General features: G+C 37.2%; 1 pseudogene across 1 annotated transcript in view; it reads right to left on the reverse strand.

Annotated features, from left to right (window-relative positions):
- Window positions 1–15,901: 15,901 nt before the first annotated feature.
- Window positions 15,902–18,426, reverse strand: part of LOC309604753 (macrophage migration inhibitory factor pseudogene) — a 155,159-nt pseudogene continuing 152,634 nt past the window's right edge. Inside the window, exons 14-15 of the transcript XR_014249612.1 lie at window positions 17,329–17,422; window positions 15,902–16,832 (exon numbers count right to left, since the gene is read on the reverse strand). The product of XR_014249612.1 is annotated as a macrophage migration inhibitory factor pseudogene (transcript). The remainder of the gene's footprint in view (window positions 16,833–17,328; window positions 17,423–18,426) is intronic.

Consider the following 18,426-nt stretch of genomic DNA (forward strand, 5'->3'; position numbering starts at 1 on the left):
CCTTGGGTTTATCTTGTATGGGACTGGCTGCGCTTCCTGGACTTGGGTGGCTATTTCCTTTCCCATGTTAGGGAAGTTTTCGATTATAATCTCTTCAAATATTTTCTCTGGTCCTTTCTCTCTCTCTTCTCCTTCTGGAACCCGTATAATACGAATGTTGTTGTGTTTAATGTTGTCCCAGAGGTCTCTTAGGCTGTCTTCATTTCTTTTCATTCTTTTTTCTTTAGTCTGTTCAGCAGCAGCGAATTCCACCATTCTGTCTTCCAGGTCACTTATCCGTTCTTCTGCCTCAGTTATTCTGCTATTGATTCTTTCTAGTGTAGTTTTCATTTCAGTTATTGTATTGTTCATCTCTGTTTGTTTGTTCTTTAATTCTTCTAGGTATTTGTTAAACATTTCTTGCATCTTCTCGATCTTTGCCTCCATTCTTATTCCGAGGTTCTGGATCATCTTCACTATCATTATTCTGAATTCTTTTTCTGGAAGGTTGCCTATCTCCACTTCATTTAGTTGTTTTTCTGGGGTTTTATCTTGTTCCTTCATCTGGTATATAGCCCTCTGCCTTTTCATCTTGTCTATCTTTCTGTTACTGTGGTTTTTGTTCCACAGGCTGCAGGATTATAGTTTTTCTTGCTTCTGCTGTCTGCCCTCTGGTGGTTGAGGCTATCTATCTACGAGGCTTGATGGGAGGCTCTAGTGGTGGTTAGAGCTGACTGTTGCTGTGGTGGTCAGAGCTCAGTAAAATTTTAATCCACTTGACTGTTGATGGATGGGGCTGCGTTCCCTCCCTGTTGGTTGTTTGGCCTGAGGCAACCCAACACTGGAGCCTACCTGGGCTCTTTGGTGGGGCTAATGACAGACTCTGGGAGGGCTCACGCCAAGGAGTACTTCCCAGAACTTCTGTTGCCAATGTCCTTGTCCCCACGTTGAAACAGAGCCACCCCCCCGCCTCTGCCGGAGACCTTCCAACACTAGCAGGTAGGTCTGGTTCAGTCTCCCCTGGGGTCACTGCTCCTTCCCCTGGGTCCCAATGCGCATACTGTTTTGTGTGCGCCCTCCAAGAGTGGGGTCTCTGTTTCCCCCAGTCCTGTCAAAGTCCTGCAATCAATTCCCACTAGGCTTCAACGTCTGATTCTCTAGGAATGCCTCCTCCCGTTGCCGGACCCCCAGGTTGGAAAGCCTGACGTGGGGCTCAGAACCTTCACTCCAGTGGGCGGACTTCTGTGGTAAAAGTGTTTGCCAGTCTGTGAGTCACCCACCCACCAGTTATGGGATTTGATTTTACTCTGATTGCACCCCTCCTACCGTCTCATTGTGGCTTCTCCTGTGTCTTTGGATGTGGGTATCTTTTTTGGTGAGTTCCAGTGTCTTCCTTTCGATGATTGTCCAGCAGCTAGTTGTGATTCTGGTGTTCTCGCAAGAGGGAGTGCTGTGATAATTTTTGACTTGATTTTATTTTGACAGGGTTTAAGATTGCTATCACAACTTCTGGTCCATAATATTTTCTGTGTAACTTTTCAATTATTTAGACTCTTTTTGATTCCTTTTGCTTTAAATGTGTCTCTTACAGAAAATGTTATTTTTTTTAAATTGAGACTCTGACTTTAATTGGTAAGCTTGTTTATTGGTGTTATATTAGGATTTCTTTTCATACTATTATTTAATAATTTCTATTTGTTTTACTTTTTTTCTTTCCTATTTTCCATTGGACAGATCAGGCTTTCTTTTGTTGGTTTAAAATTTTACCTATGTATTCTTTTTTTTTTTCGGTTCCTAATTTCTAACATGTTTTAATACCTTTTTTTTCAAAAAAATTTATTTATTTATTTACTTTTGGCTTTGTTGGGTCTTCGTTTCTGTGCGAGGGCTTTCTCTAGTTGCGGCTAGCAGGGGCCACTCTTCATCGCAGTGCGCGGGCCTCTCACTATCGCGGCCTCTCTTGTTGTGGAGCACAGGCTCCAGACGTGCAGGCTCAGTAGTTGTGGCTCACGGGCCTAGTTGCTCCGCGGCATGTGGGATCTTCCCAGACCAGGGCTCGAACCCATGTCTCCTGCATTGGCAGGCAGATTCTCAACCACTGTGCTACCAGGGAAGCCCCTACCTATATATTCTTTAAAAAAAAATTTATTTAGTAACCTGGTTATCTGTTTCTATGGTGCTTGCCTCAACATACAAATAATACTTACATTTACTTATCCTTAATGATTTTTGTAAGATTCTTATTATCTTAATTTCCATCAAGTTAAAAACAGAAAATGATATAATAAAACCAATGTACCACCATCCTCTTTCATCTATTAGCAACACACTGGCAATATTGTTGTATCTCTAACATCGTCATGCCCACCACACTGCAACTCCCAAGATTATTTTGAAGCAAATCCAGGGTTTCATGTCATTTTACCCATGAAATTTTAGAACTTATCTCTAAAAGATAAGAACTCAAAAAACGTAACCACAATGCAATTATCAAGAGCTAAAAGAATCAAATAATTATTTTATGTAATCAAATACTCAGTGTTCACGTTTTCCTAATTGTCTATAATTTTTTTCTTCACAGTTATGTTTAAATCAGAGTCTAAATCATGTGCTCGCATTTGACTGGTTATAAGTCTCTTATATTTTTGGCCACACTCCTCCGAGTTGTAGCAGATTCAGCATCACAAGGAAGTTAGGCAGAAAAGCAGAATCTTAGGCTCCACATGAGACCTACCAAATCTGAATCTGCATTTTCATAGGAACTCCAGTTGTTAAAAATACATATTAAAACATAACAAACACTGTACAATCAGCCCCTCCTGTTTCTCTCTCTCCTTCATTTTTTAATTGAAGTAAATGGGTCATCTGTCCCACAGACTTTTTTTTTTAATCAATTTATTTATTTATTTATTTTTGGTTGCATTGGATCGTCTTTGCTGAGCGTGGGCTTTCTCTAGTTGCCATGAGTGGGGGCTACTCTTTGTTGTGGTGCACAGGCTTCTCTTGATGTGGAGCATGGGCTCTAGGCAAGAGGGCTTCAGTAGTTGTGGCGCATGGGCTCAGCAGTTGTGGCTCATGGGCTCTAGAGCACAGGCTCAGGAGTTGTGGCGCATGGGCTTAGTTGCTCCGTGGCATGTGGGATCTTCCTGGACCAGGGCTTGAACCTGTGTCGCCTGCACTGGCAGGCGGATTTTTAACCACTGCACCACCAGGGAAGTCCCTCTTCCATAGACTTTTTTAGTTTAGATTTTGATGATTACTCCCTGTGGTATTCTTAATATGTTTTTCTGAACCTCCTATTTTATGTAAATTGATAGATCTGGAGTTTGGATTACATTCAAGTACATGTATTTTAAAAAGAATTTCATAAGTGATGGTATGTATTTTCATTTGGAGATACACAGTGTCTGATTGTGTCTGTTTTTGTGAAGCCTGTCAACTGAGATACAGATCACATGGGAAAAGCAGAATAAATTGATTCTTTCACTTTGTTTTCCAGTTTTCAAAATATGAAATTGATCAACAGCATCTGTTTAAAAAGGACCAATGACATTTTTATTTTGTATTGTTTTGTTTGCTATTCTTTCATTCGTTTATTTATTCATTTTGGCATCATTATAAACTCATGGATTTAAACACATTTGATGTATTTCAACACATTTCCATTACTATCCTTATTGATGCTCAAATATTCCCATCTTAGACCAGGTTGGCTTCTCAACCCTTTTGGTTTAAATTTAGTAGGCGTTTGTAACTTCTCTGCTTCTTGGTATGATAAGCTTTCTGGTATGTTAATCTCGTAAACTTTCCTATCCCAAACCACTAGCCATTTCTACAATGAATCTGGTGTCTCTGGGTGTGAAATGGTTTCAAGACTACAATCTGAGTATTAGAGAGGCTCACTGATACTATCATTGCTGTCTAACATTAGTGAATCCCCGTGAAATACAGGAAAGACCCACAAGTTTTTTGAGCATGTTATACCCGAGAGACAAACTTGGACTGAATGGGATAGAGAGAGGACAAAATGAAAGAAAGCTATTGGACTCCTAAAGTTCTACAAGCAGGAAACAGGCTGAAAAAATTACTTGGTTGCAAACATATGCTACCCTTCATAAGGAAGGAAGGATGATGATTAGGGAAGAGCTGTTTGGAGGGTAGAGCTGTGGGTCACAGAGGATTATTTCCAGGACTTGAAAGCTAAAGGAGTTTGCCCAGTTGGATTTCAAAATTGCTTGGGACTGATGACTCCCTTTCTGTCTTTCATTTTCTCCCCTTTCAAATGGGAATATCTATGACTGTTATCTAATGCCTGTACCACTACTGTATTTTGGGAGAGGATGACTTGTCCCTTGAGTTTCACAGGTTCACAAGGGGAGAGGAATTTTTCTACAAAATGGATCATACCTAGGGTCTCACCCATACCTAATATAGATGATGAGATATTTGACTTGAACTTATGAGACTTAGATGAAATTTTGGATTTGGAAATCCTGTAATGGGTTGAGACTTTTGGTGATCTTGGGATGGGGGTGAATGTATTTTTGCATATGGGAGGGATATGAATCTTTGGGGGTTAGAGAGAAGACTATAATAGGCTGAATAATAGCCCGTCAAAAATATTCATACCCTAATCCCTAGAACCTGCAATATAGTCTCTTAGGTAGTAAAAGGAACTCTGCAGATGTGATTAAGGATCTTGAGATGATGAAATTATCCTGAATTATGCCGCTGGATCCAATGTAATCACAAGGGTCTTTATAAGAGAAGGCAAGATGACCAGTAGGAGTTGTGATCAAGAGAGCTAAAGGTTGGAATGATGGAAAAAAGAACCCCAAAACCTAGTTACGCAGGTAGCCTGAAAAAAAGTGGGGGGAAAAGAAGGAAACGTTTCCTCTCCTAGAGACTCTGGAAGTAACCATGCTGACACTTTGAATTTAGCTCAGTTAAAGTGATTTTGGACATCTGACCTCTACAACTGTAAGAGAATAAATTTGTGCTTATTTAAGCTACTAAGTTTGTGGTTACTTGTTACAGCAGCAATAGGAATCTAATACATTGTTGATACTGGTCATTGTTTCTAGGACTTTTCATGGCTAGAGCAGAGAAAGATGGGTATTTTGTTGTTGTTGTGGCGTGCGGGCTTAGCTGCTCCGTGGCATGTGGGGTCTTCCCGGACTAGGGCTCAAACCCGTGTCCCCTGCACTGGCAGGTGGATTCTTAACCACTGCACCACCAGGGAAGCCCATGATTTTATTTTTATTTTTTTGAGTTTGTTTTTTTTAAATAGATCTTTATTGGAGTATAATTGCTTCACAATATATGTATTTTTAGAATACAAAATACATTATGTGTTTGTACTGTTACTTCCAAGTCAAATTCAGAACTACTGGGTATTGACTTATCCTCATTAAATTTACATCAGTATTTATTTTCTCCCATGCTGAAAATTTCAGTTCTCAGTGACAAAAAAAAAAAAAAAAAGAAAAATTACTCATTTACTCTATCCCAGATAACAAATACACCAGTTGTAGAATGATAATACCATTACTACCACCAAAAATACAATTACCAAAATGGTTTATTCTCAGATTATTTCCCACTGAGAGTATAAAATGAAACTACTGTGTCTTAAAGTTATTTGGAATAGCTCTTCTCTTCATGATTATGCCACCAACTGGAGACTGAGTTAGCTTCATTTTTTTCATTTTTAGAGTTTTAATGATTTCTTTTTGATTGAATTTTATTTTACAATCATGTAAAATATTTTTATGGCTCCAACATTAAATCTACAAATCTAAGAAGTTTGGCTTCTATCCCTGTTTTTGCCCATTATTCTCTTTCACTTTTATAAGTACATGTTTTTTTAAATCACTGGACAAATGTTATTGATTTATTTTTAAAAATAGCTCAGAGAACATGTATTCTTTACCATGCATTAGTAATATAAATAAAAATGTGTGATCATGGAAATTTTAAAACATACTAAAATCACACAGAAAAAATACGAAGTGCCCTGGACTCACCACCAACCTCACAATTATCTGCTAATGGCTCATGTTTTTCATCTCTACCCACCCCTGACTCATTTTTCCTCCTCTTGTATTATTTTGAAGCAAAATCCCAAATAATAAATTGTTGTATCCATAAATACTTAGGAGGTAAAAGATAAGGAATCTCAAAAAATAAACACAATTATTATATCAGCAAATATAAAGACTTTAAACTTACAGGTCATCATTTATTTTCAGAATTCTCTTTTTTGAACTAGAACACAAATAAGGTCCACCTACTGCAATTTTTTCTTTAAAAATATTTTCAATCTACAGGTTCCTTTTTCATAGTTTTATTTATTTATTTTTTTTGGTGCCATTTTTTTTCTTTTGTTGATAAAGCTATATTGGTTGTCCTGTAGATTTTCTGATAGTTGGCATTTTATAGATTGTGTCCCAGTGATGCCATGTAATGTGCTTCCCTGATCAATCTATTCCCTGCAAATGGGTGTTTGGATATAGGGTCTTGCTAAGACTTCTTCAAAGGTAGTATTTTGTTCTTTAATCAGCAGGCATATACTACATGATTCTTCTTTCTCTGTCTCCGGTGATCAACTCCTAGATCCATTAAGTCATTTAGGGGCTGCAAAATGATAATTAATTCTATCATTACTTTCTTCATCTTTAGATGGAGTTCTTCCATAAAGTAAAACAAACTTCTCATCTACTATTTGGTTACACAGTGACACTATTTGTGTAGAAATGCAGGATACAAAATACTAGCAAACAGAATCCAACAACACATTAAAAGGATCATACACCATGATCAAGTGGGATTTATCCCAGGGATGCAAGGATTCTTCATATATGCAAATCACTCAGTGTGATACACCATATTAACAAACTGAAGAAGAAAAACCTTATGATCATCTCCATAGATGCAGAAAAAGCTTTTGACAAAATTCAACACCCATTTATGATAAAAACTCTCCAGAAAGTGGGCATAGAGGGAACCTACCTCAACATAATAAAGGCCATATACAACAAACCCACAGCAAACATCATTCTCAATGGTGAAAAACTGAAAGCATTTCCTCTAAGATCAGGAACAAGACAAGGATGTCCACTCTCGCCACTATTGTTCAACATAGTTTTAGAAGTCCTAGCCACGGCAATCAGAGGAGAAAAAGAAATAAAAGGAATACAAATTGGAAAAGAAGAAGTAAAACTGTCACTGTTTGCAGATGACGTGTTACTATACATAGATAATCCTAAAGATGTCACCAGAAAACTACTAGAGCTAATCAATGAATCTGGTAAAGTTGCAGGATACAAAATTAATGCACAGAAATCTCTTGCATTCCTATATGCTAACAACGAAAGATCAGAAAGAGAAATGAAGGAAACAATCCCATTCACCATTGCAACAAAAAGAATAAAATACCTAGGAATAAAGGAGGTAAAAGACCTCTTTGCAGAAAACGATAAGACACTGATGAAAGAAATCAAAGATGACACAAACAGATGGAGAGATATACCATGTTCTTGGATTGGGAGAATCAATATTGTGAAAATGATTATACTACCCAAAGCAATCTACAGATTCAGTGAAAATCCCTATCAAATTACCAACGGCATATTTTACAGAAGTGGAACAAAAAATCTTAAAATTTGTATGGAGACACAGAAGACCCCGAATAGCCAAAGCAATCCTGAGGGAAAAAAACGGAGCTGGAGGAATCAGACTCCCTGACTTCAGACTATACTACACAGCTACAGTAATCAAGACAATATGGTACTGGCACAAAAACAGAAATACAGATCAATGGAACAGGATAGAAAGCCCAGAGATAAACCCCCCCATACCTATGGTCAACTAATCTATGACAAAGGAGGCAAGGATATACTATGGAGAAAAGACAGTCTCTTCAATAAGTTGTGCTGGGAAAACTGGACAGCTACATGTAAAAGAATGAAATTAGAACACTCCCTAACACCATACACACAAAAAAACTCAAGATGGATTAAAGACCTAAATGTAAGACTGGACACTATAAAACTCTTAGAGGAAAACATAGGAAGAACACTCTTTGACATAAATCACGCAAAGATCTTTTTTGACCCACCTCCTAGAGTAATGGAAATAAAAACAAAAATAAATGGGACCTAATGAAACTTAAAAGCTTTTGCACAGCAAAGGAAACTATAAACAAGATGAAAAGAAAACCCTCAGAATGGGAGAAAATATTTGCAAATGAAGCAACTGACAAAGGATTAATCTCCAAAATATACAAGCAGCTCATGCAGCTCAGTATCAAAAAAACAAACACCCCAATCCAAAAATGGGCAGAAGACCTAAATAGACATTTCTCCAAAGAAGATATACAGATTGCCAACAAACACATGAAAGGATGCTCAACATCACTAATCATTAGAGAAATGCAAATCAAAAGTACAATGAGATACCATGTCACACTGGTCAGAATGGCCATCATCAAAAAATCTACAAACAATAAATGCTGGAGAGGATGTGGAGAAAAGGGAACCCTCTTGCACTGTTGGTGGGAAGGTAAACTGATACAGCCACTATGGAGAACAGTATGGAGGTTCCTTAAAAACTAAAAATAGAACTACCATACGACCCAGCAATCCCTCTACTGGGCATATACCCTGAGAAAACCATAGTTCAAAAAGAGTCATGTACCAAAATGTTCATTGCAGCTCTATTTACAATAGCCAGGACATGGAAGCAACCTAAGTGTCCCTCATCGGATGAATGGATAAAGAAGATGTGGCACATATATACAATGGAATATTACTCAGCCATAAAAAGGAATGAAATTGGGTCATTTGTAGAGACGTGGATGGACCTAGGGACTGTCATACAGAGTGAAGTAAGTCAGAAAAACAAATATCATTAACACATATATGTGGAATCTAGAAAAATGGTACAGATGAACCAGTTTGCAAGGCAGAAATAGAGACACAGATGTAGCAAACAAACATACGGACGCCAAGGGGGGAAAGCGGAGGGTGGTGGTGTGATGAATTGGGAGATTGGGATTGACATATATACACTAATATGCATAAAATAGATAACTAATAACCAGCTGTATAAAAATAAATAAATAAAATTAAAAAGAAATGCAGGATAAATGTTTTATTTTTATGTACAAGCTTTCAAAAAAATAATGAGGTGGTTCTGCAGTGTCCAAGTTCTTCAGAGAGACAGAACCAATTGAGGGTGTATATGTGTGTATAAGAGATTTATTTTAAGGAATTGGCCCACATGAATATGGAAGCTAAGTCCCAAGATCTATAGGCCGACAAACTGGAGACCCAGGAAAGCCAGAGGTGTAGTTCCAGTCTGAGTCTGAAGCCTGAGACTCAGGAGAGCTGACGGTGTGAGTTACACTCCAAGGGCAGGAGAAGCCTGACACCCCATTACAGCCGTCGGGCAGGTGAAGTTTATTTTTATTCATGGGAGGGTCAGTCTTTTTGTTCTCTTCAGGCCTTCAACTAATTGGATTAGAAAGGACAATCCTCTTTACACAGTCTACGAATCCAAATGTTAATCTCATCCTAAAACACCCTCACAGACATATCCAGAAAAATGTTTGACCAAATATCCAGGAACCCCATAGCCCATTCAAGTTGACACGTAAAATTAACCATAATATCTTGCCTCTTCAAACAGCAATCATTTTTTTTCCATTCCTTTTTCTTTTTTTCTAAAAAAGTCATGGACTCATGGATTTAAATGTATTTGATGTGTTTCTACCCATTGAAATTATTTTCATTATTGATGCTCAAATTGTTCCATTCTTGAACTCTTTAATTTGGCTCCTAAATCATTTTGACACAGTTATAGTAGTGTTTGACAGCTTCCCTCCTTTTGTTGTGATATTCATACTTATCATGTACATTTCTTGCTTTAAATTTGAATCAGTCATTTCTCTAAGGAGCCCTGCTTCTCTTTAGAGTAAAATGCTATTTCAAGGCCATAATCTGGGTGCTCCGGGTGCACATTAATTACTACTTGGTTAATAATTATTTTTAAGCATCTTCCATAGATAAATCTGGGAATATGTAAGGAATTCCCATTATTCGAATTCAGAACCACAGCATTTTGTTTTGTGTTTTTTACTAAGCCGTTTTTATATTACATCTGTATGTTCTCTTTCCTACTATGAGAATCCAAGTTACCAATAGTACTGGGCCTGATAGAATTAGTCTTTCAAATAATGACTACTTGCTGGATCCTACCTTACACACACAACAGTATCAGAAGAACAATACCTGTACTACCACCAGCAATATGATTATTAAAATAGTGAAAGATTTTATTTTTCAGTTCTTTTATCCTTATAAATTATTCACTAGAACTGTATAGTCAAATTACTGTGTTTTAAAGTCACTTCAAGCAGTGTGTCTATGTGTGGTAATGCCACTATCTGGATATACATAATTCTTTTTGATTTTTAAAAATAATTAATAGAAGTCTGACATGAGGAACTACCACGTGATGCAGCAGTTCTACTTCTGGGTAAACATTTGAAGGAAAAAAAATCACTATCCCCAAAATATATCTGTACTCCCACATTCATGGCAACATTATTTACAGTAGCCAAGACATGGAAGTGACCTAAGTGTCCATTTGATAGGTGAATGGCTAAAGACGATGTGATATATATATATATGTGTGTTCACACATATAGCAATGCCTTGACTGATGGTAAAACTTACGTTTAGTTAATTTATTTGAAAGGAGGTATGAATTGTGTTCAGATTCATCTTTTTGCATAGGGGTGTCCAATTATTCTGGCACCATTTATTGAAAAGAGTATCCTTCCTCTATTGAATTGCATTTGTTTTCTTGTGAAAGATCACTTGGCTATATTTATGTGAGTCTAGTTCTTATCTCTAACCTTCCATTCTGTTCCCTCCATTCCCTTGTAGTTAACTACTTAAAAAAATTATGTATCCACCCACTTTCTTAAATAAAAGGTAGCATATTATACATACTCTTTTAGTCAGTTCACTTTGTTAGAACAAGAATGCAATAGACTGGGTGGCTTAACAGTAGAAACTTATTTCTCACAGTTCTGGAAACAGAAGTCCAAGATCAAGGTTCCTGGTGAAGGTCCTCTTCCCAGTTACGACCTAGCATGGTGGAGAGAGAGCAAGGAAGCAAGATCTCTCTTGTTCTTCTTAAAAAAGCTTTAATCCCATTATGAGGGGATTTAATTACCTCATAATTTAATTACCTCCCAAAGGCTCCATCTTCAACTTATCACACCAAGGTTTAAAGTTTCAACATTTGAATTCTGGGGGGATACAAACATTCAGTCCATAGTACATACTTCACTCCTGTCTAAATGCATTCGTCAGTAACGCCAGTACAATGTTTAACAGCAGGGGAATTAGTGGCTAGTCTTTTCTTTCCCTGACTGTAGTAGGACAGTCTCTAGTGTTTCCTTATTAAGTAAGATACCAGCTTTTTGATGGATAGATATATAGGTAGGTAGGTAGATAAAACCATGTTAAAAACATCTCCATCAATTCCTATTTTACTGAGTGATTTAAAAATGAATGGATATTGAATTTTGTCAAGTGCCTTTCTTGGGTCTATGAAGATGGGGATATGATTTATATTTCTCCTTTACTTGATTATAATGACGAATTATATTAACAGTTTCCTAATGCTGAAACACTCATGCATTCCTTGAGTTAACCCTACTTACTCATACTAATCATATGCTTTAATGTGTTGTTGGAGTCTAATGATTGATAATATATAATTTGTATTAAAATTCTGCAGCATTATTTATAAATGAGATGAATCTGTATTTTTTATGGTGAAATCTTTGTCAGGTTTTTGCATCATGTTATAATTGTTTCATAAAAGCAGAACTGGTAGAATTCTCTTATGAAATCTTCTGTGCCTAGTGCTTTTGGATCTCATTAACTACTATTTTTATTTCTTCAGTGGAAAATGATCTGTTTAGACTCTTTGTCTCCACTGGCGTTATTTTTGGTAAGTTGCAGTTTTCTAAAAAAACTATTCATTTTATATTGATTTCTTGAACATTTATATCTTCCCTTCAAGAGATAAATACTCTCTCATGTATTGTTTCTTCTTTTGTTGATTTCTTTGGAATTTTAGCTCCAGCTTGTTTTAGAGGTATTTTTATTTATGTTATCCTTACTTTTTAAGACAGCAATATATTTTAAAAATGATTTGACTATATTTATTTCCCAATATCTTCAATTATCCCCCTGGGTTTAGCTCTATTTTTGTTTGAGTACTTTCCCTTAGAGGGGTTTGAAGTCAGACTTTTGCAAACCTCATGAGGTCTGTTAAGTCCAAGGATTTTTTTCTCATCAGATTTAAATGACAAATTGGCAAATATGAAATTTTACAATCACATTTTCTTTCTACAGCTTAGAAGTAATACTGTATTGTCTTCTTGCTTCTCTTCAGTGTAATTCTTGTTTCTTTTAACATATATTTGCTCTTTCATTTTGGAAGCTTTTAGAAATTTTTTTGGATGTTATTAAATTTTACTAAAATATGCCTAGGTATAGGATTTTATCTATTATTTTGTGCTCTATAAAGACCTCTTTTCAATTTTCATCTTTCTTTAAATTGGGCAAATTTATTTTCCTTATTTTATCATTTTATATTTCTTCCTCTGTATTTTAAAACATACCATAGAGTACTTCTATTATCTATAAATTTTTGCTTCTATTTCTTCTTTTTTTAAAATTTTATTTATTTATTTATTTGTTTATGGCTGTGTTGGGTCTTTGTTTCTGTGCGAGGGCTTTCTCTAGTTGTGGCAAGCGGGGGCCACTCTTCATCGCGGTGCGCGGGCCTCTCACCATCGCGGCCTCTCTTGTTGTGGAGCACAAGCTCCAGACGCGCAGGCTCAGTAATTATGGCTCACGGGCCCAGCTGCTCCGCGGCATGTGGGATCTTCCCAGACCAGGGCTCAAACCCGTGTCCCCTGCATTGGCAGGCAGACTCTCAACCACTGTGCCACCAGGGAAGCCCTTTGTTTCTATTTCTATTCTCCAGAAGTCTTTATTTTCTTTATATGTCCCATCATTATCTTTTCCTGCTGCCTTTTGGTAAAGTTCCTCAACCTGATAGTTCAGCTCACTAATTAATTTTACAAATTGGTGTTCTATATTCACCTATCATATTTTTCACACCTTGTATTTCACCTTGTTAACTTTTCTTTCTCCTTGGTACTACATAACACTACCAATATCCTCCATTCTCTATTCAAGAATATTTGTTATGCTTATTTGGATTATCTATTCCAACAGTTTTTCTTCATAAAGTTATTGTTCAGTTTATTATCTTTATTTTATAATTTGCATCCCTCAGCTCTCTGAAGTCATGCTTCCCTGAGGATAACAGCTGTGAAGGGGTTTGACCTTATTCTACAGTAAGAAATATTTTCTATATATCTATGACCCATTTGATATATATTTACAAAATGATATTAGTAAACATATTTTATATGTATTATAATAATATTTACTTCATGATGAGCAATGCACTCTGATATTTCTGGTCAACTTGATTTTATTGAAAAATACTAGTTATTAGTCAGTATATTGATTTAATCATCCGCTAATAGGTCAACACCTACAGTGTGAAAACTCTGTGACGTGGGAGGGCAGGACTGAAAGTCAGGCAGTGGTTAAGAAGGAGGGATAAGAGGAGTAAGTCCTAGAGTCCCAGGCACCACAGGATCTCTCAGATTAATTTAGTTTTCTCCACTCCATTGGGCAATAGCTCTGTGTTAGCATTCACTTCTAAACTCTTAGGTGGGAGCAGTGCTATGAGGTGGCAGTCCCTTTGGTTTACATTGTACATTTCCTTCCCTGGTGTTTGGTAGAGAAGAGGCTGGATCAATGAATATCCAAGGGTGACTTGTCAGTTTACACCTAAATCAGCTCCTCACCCTCAAAAAGGCTGCTCTAAGAATAGCCACACCCATGGGCTTTGGTGGTTACTGTTGATTTCTGATGCAAATGAGGAAGCAATGATTATCCCAAGGCCATGAAAGGTGAGACTAGAGCAGAACTTTAAAAAATCTGCCCCAATCTGTACTTCATTGCTGCTCTCAGGCTGCCTTCGTCCTAAGGGGATTCCCAGCTCCTCCCAGACCAATTCACAGCAGCCTTCACTCTCCTGGGATTTCTCTTAGTTTTTACGTTATTTTCTCAGATCAATAGTTCTTTTCCTTCCACAGTTTCCCCAGGGGGCATTTATGTTTGGGAAAACCCAGCAGCCCTGTGTTAGGTCTTTCCAGGAATCTGCAAAATTTAAGGCTCAAAAATCATCCTTTTTCAACATGAAGTCCTCATTGATCAATCTGAGATGAGTCTATCTCAGAATAGAAATCAGGGTGATAGAAAGATTTATAATTTTACTTTTGTCCAGACTGCCATTGTATTTAATTCTCCTGGGCTGCCCGGGTAGCACTCGTTCTTACACGTTCCAGGTTAGGCTTCATTGATGCATTTCGACAGTGTCTGTACAACCAAAATCAAAGGAGAGATTTCAGTCACTAAAGCACTGAGAATGCGATCAATCAGGATAGCTCAGGGAAAACAATCTTTGCATTTGTCTGAATCATGTGGCTCATTAAACACAATTCAGGTCATTGCTTTTTCCAGGGATACATTATGGCCCATATGTGGGATAAGCATACACTCGGGTCATCCAACAAGCACGTGGGGTGGGTCTCTGACTCTAGAGTAGGACACGAAGAGCTCCAAAAATTGCTTCTGTCTCCAAAAGGACCTCTATACCTGCTCTGACCTTGTCTTCAGGTTAGTCTTAAATTCTCCATCCTGGTTTAAATTTTGTTATTTATAATTCCTTTGAGTTAAACGACAAAGGCCAAAGAATTATATCTGAACCCCAGTGATAAAAGCTCTTTCAGACAGTGGCACACATTATGGTATCAATGTTGGGTTGATTAGTGATCACCTCTCCATTCCAGTTAAACAGGTAACCTCTTCTACATCTGACTTCATCATCTTTCTCCACAAAGATACCTTCCCCTCCCACATTCCCCACATCTGTATTTGTCACTACTATCCATACCATTGCCTATAGTGATCCTCAGCTCTTTGCTTGCTCTCACCAACCCACAACCAAGTTCTGTTAGTTTTAACTTCTAAGTTTCTCTAGAATCCACACACTTCATCACTGCTACCACCACCCTAGGCATCTCTCACTGGATATCTCCTACAGCCTTCTGACTAGTCTCCTGCTTTCAATCTTGTCTTTAATCCTTTCTCAACATGGCAGCCATCAACTTTTCACCATGTCAGTACTATGCTGAAACTCTACAAAGTTGCCCAATTGCCCGTAGAGGGGTTTGCAAATGTTTTCCCCACTAAAACATACCCAAGAAATACAATGCAATTCCATTAGTGTCAGCATCTAAGGCAGTTGATCTCATGATCTCATTGCATACAAACTGGAGGGGGGAATATATAGGGCACCTATCTGAATCTCTGGAATGAGAAGCACATTTTTATGACATTGTAGGTGTTCAGTAAACATTTCTTGAGTGCGTGGATGAATTAAACACAAGAAAGGTAAATTTGGTAGCAAGAAGCAGTTTGAAGATAAGTTCAGAGCATAGAATTCTGTGAGTGGAGTGCAGGAGAGACTACTGGGAACATATGAAAACTTAGTTTTGTGTGTGTGCATGTGTGTGTGCACTCACACACATGTGCACCTATGAGATAAAATGTGCTTTTCATGTAGTAGGCCCTCTAGCAATAGTTGTGCAATAGGAAGATTTTAAGGATAAAACTGTAATACAGTTTTGCTTGTGTCAACCTAGATTCTTGGCTAGATTTTGGGACCCATTGTTAATAAATAAAAAACTCAATCCAAATTCAAAGCATAATTTAATACAATGTTTCCCAATATATTATTTGTGGGATTCTTAAAAAAAAGACTTCCATGGTGTACTAGTATTCTATGGCTGATGTAACAAACTTATTGGCTTAAAACAACAAAAATTTATTGTATAACAGTTCTAGAGGTCAGAAATCTGATGCAGTCTCACTAAATTACAATCAAGGTGTGGGCAGGGCTCTTTTTTCTTTGGAGGCCCAAGAGGAGAATCCTTCCCTTTCCTTTTCCAGCTTTTAGAGAGGCTACTCACATTCCTTGGCTCATGGCCCCTTCCATCTTCAAAGCCAGCAATGGCCAGTTGAGTCTTTTTCATGCTGTATCACTCGAACACTGATTCTCCTGGTTCCTCTTTTACTTATAAGGACCCTTGATGAGCTTAAGCCCAATAAACATGCAGTAGAAAATAAGGATGCAACACTTCGGGTTTAACTGATCATTTACAATTATATCTTAACGATATTATCACTAATATCAGCACTTCCATGTTCCTGTTTTCACCTAAGGGGAATTAAACAAACAAAAAAAATTCCAAACACCAAAATTCCACAGGTAAATATGATGAAAATGTTCCCAAAACTATACTCTTGTTACTGAGTCTGAGCTCATACTGCTGGCTGCACAACAGGCCAATAAATCAAAGGACGAGTTACTGGGGCAAGGAACAGCACTTTACTTGGAAAGCCAGCAGTCCAAGGAGCCGGTGGACTAGTGTCCCAAAGGACCATCTTAGCGGAGTTAGAATTCCAGCTTCTCTTATATTAAAAGAGGCGAGGGTGTTGTTCGTTGCTGCAAACTTCTTGGTGTTGTAATCCTTTGTTCTTGCAGCTGTCCATGTAGGTCAGGTCTCAATGTTCCTGTAAACCTCCAACAAGAATGCTATTCTCTGTTCTGCAACTTTTTATCTGTATATGAATGGAAAAGTGTTATATCTTTAAAGGTCAGAGCCTTGAGAATGGGATATCCTGTACATTTCAGGCTAAAGGCAACATTCTTGTAGCAAAAGCAACAGAATACAAAGGTTAAAGTAATAGAAACAGATCCAATATGGAGGCAGATTCGTTCTTCCTTATTACACTATGAGTTAGGACTATTCTCTAGAGCAAAAGAGTGATTAGCATATGTATATAAACCCAAATTTGGCTGATGCAGAGTACCTTAGGGGGTGTCAGTGCACAAAGTACAGAAAAATGTATTGCATGAACGTTGAAAACTATTTAGCTGTGTTAAATTCTTAAAAATACATGGATCTATTTTCAGACTTTCTGTTATGTCCCATTATGCCATCCACTCTATGCTGATATGATATTTTAGTTATTGTAAATATGTATTTTAATATCTGGTAAAGGTTATCAAATGGAGCTGAGCCAGGACTAATAGAATAGGTATTTCTTAGATTACCTAGATTGGTCCTCTGAAAAAGCCAAGAAACAAGGGTCCACCTAGTTAAGTTCCATCAGCACCCAGACTGGAATCCTGAAGTATCATTTTCCACCTAAAGAAACCAGAGTTTCATGGAAATGACTGAATGCTGGATCTGATTTGGGAAATGTACAAGGGAAATTGGCACACCTTGTACCAGATAGGAAGGAACCTGCCAAAGAGGCCCTATTGAAAGGACTCAACCGTTAACCTGAACTAGCTCCCACTGGACAAGGATGAGACAATCCATTGGAATGGAAACATCTGAAATATCAAATAGTTAAAAATCAGAATTAATTGTGGTTTACGTATGTTAGGGAACAGCTCATTATTTTAAAAACTAGTAAACTAAGATACGGATATTTACCCTGACTTTCCAGGATGACCTGTACCTTACAGTAACTTCATGAAACCAAATTTCTCTTTATTTCTGTGTTCCAGCTAATAAATGAAGAAATGGCAGAATTAGAATATTACCAGTATTAAACTGGTAATGATAATCAATGGCTATTAACCTTAAAAAAAATGAGGTAATAGATATTATGTCTCCTCACAGAAATACACAAAACCCCTTATAAAATAATCATGCCATGCACAAAAAATTAAATCTGAATCTTCCTCTTCTATATCTCATCAAAGAGATGCAATCAACAAAATTCAAATTCGGGGGGAATTCTATATGACAAAAGAGCCTGTTTCTTTAACAACAACAACAAAAATACTGCAAAGATTAAAAACCCAGGATGTTGAAGGAGAATCCATGAAGAGACAAGATATAAATGAAAGAACTGTGATGTGTGCACTTTATTTGAATCACAAATCAAGCAGGGAAAATTTAAAAAGGGAAAAGAAAATAACTGAGGACCTGTGAAGAATGATGAATATTTGAAGGTGTTAAGAATATGTTTTACATTATTTTAAGGTGATGATGGTTGTCTTTAAAGTAAACACAAGAGCCCTAAGTTTAAAAAATTGGTGAAGATGGATGGCAGGTACATCAGGCTTATCATATTATTTTCTCTTCCTCTGTTTGTTTTTAATTTCCATAATGACAAGTTAAAAATGTTTCCATTAATT

Source organism: Balaenoptera borealis (assembly GCF_965194805.1).
Source record: "Balaenoptera borealis genome assembly, chromosome: 10".
Classification (NCBI taxonomy): domain Eukaryota; kingdom Metazoa; phylum Chordata; class Mammalia; order Artiodactyla; family Balaenopteridae; genus Balaenoptera; species Balaenoptera borealis.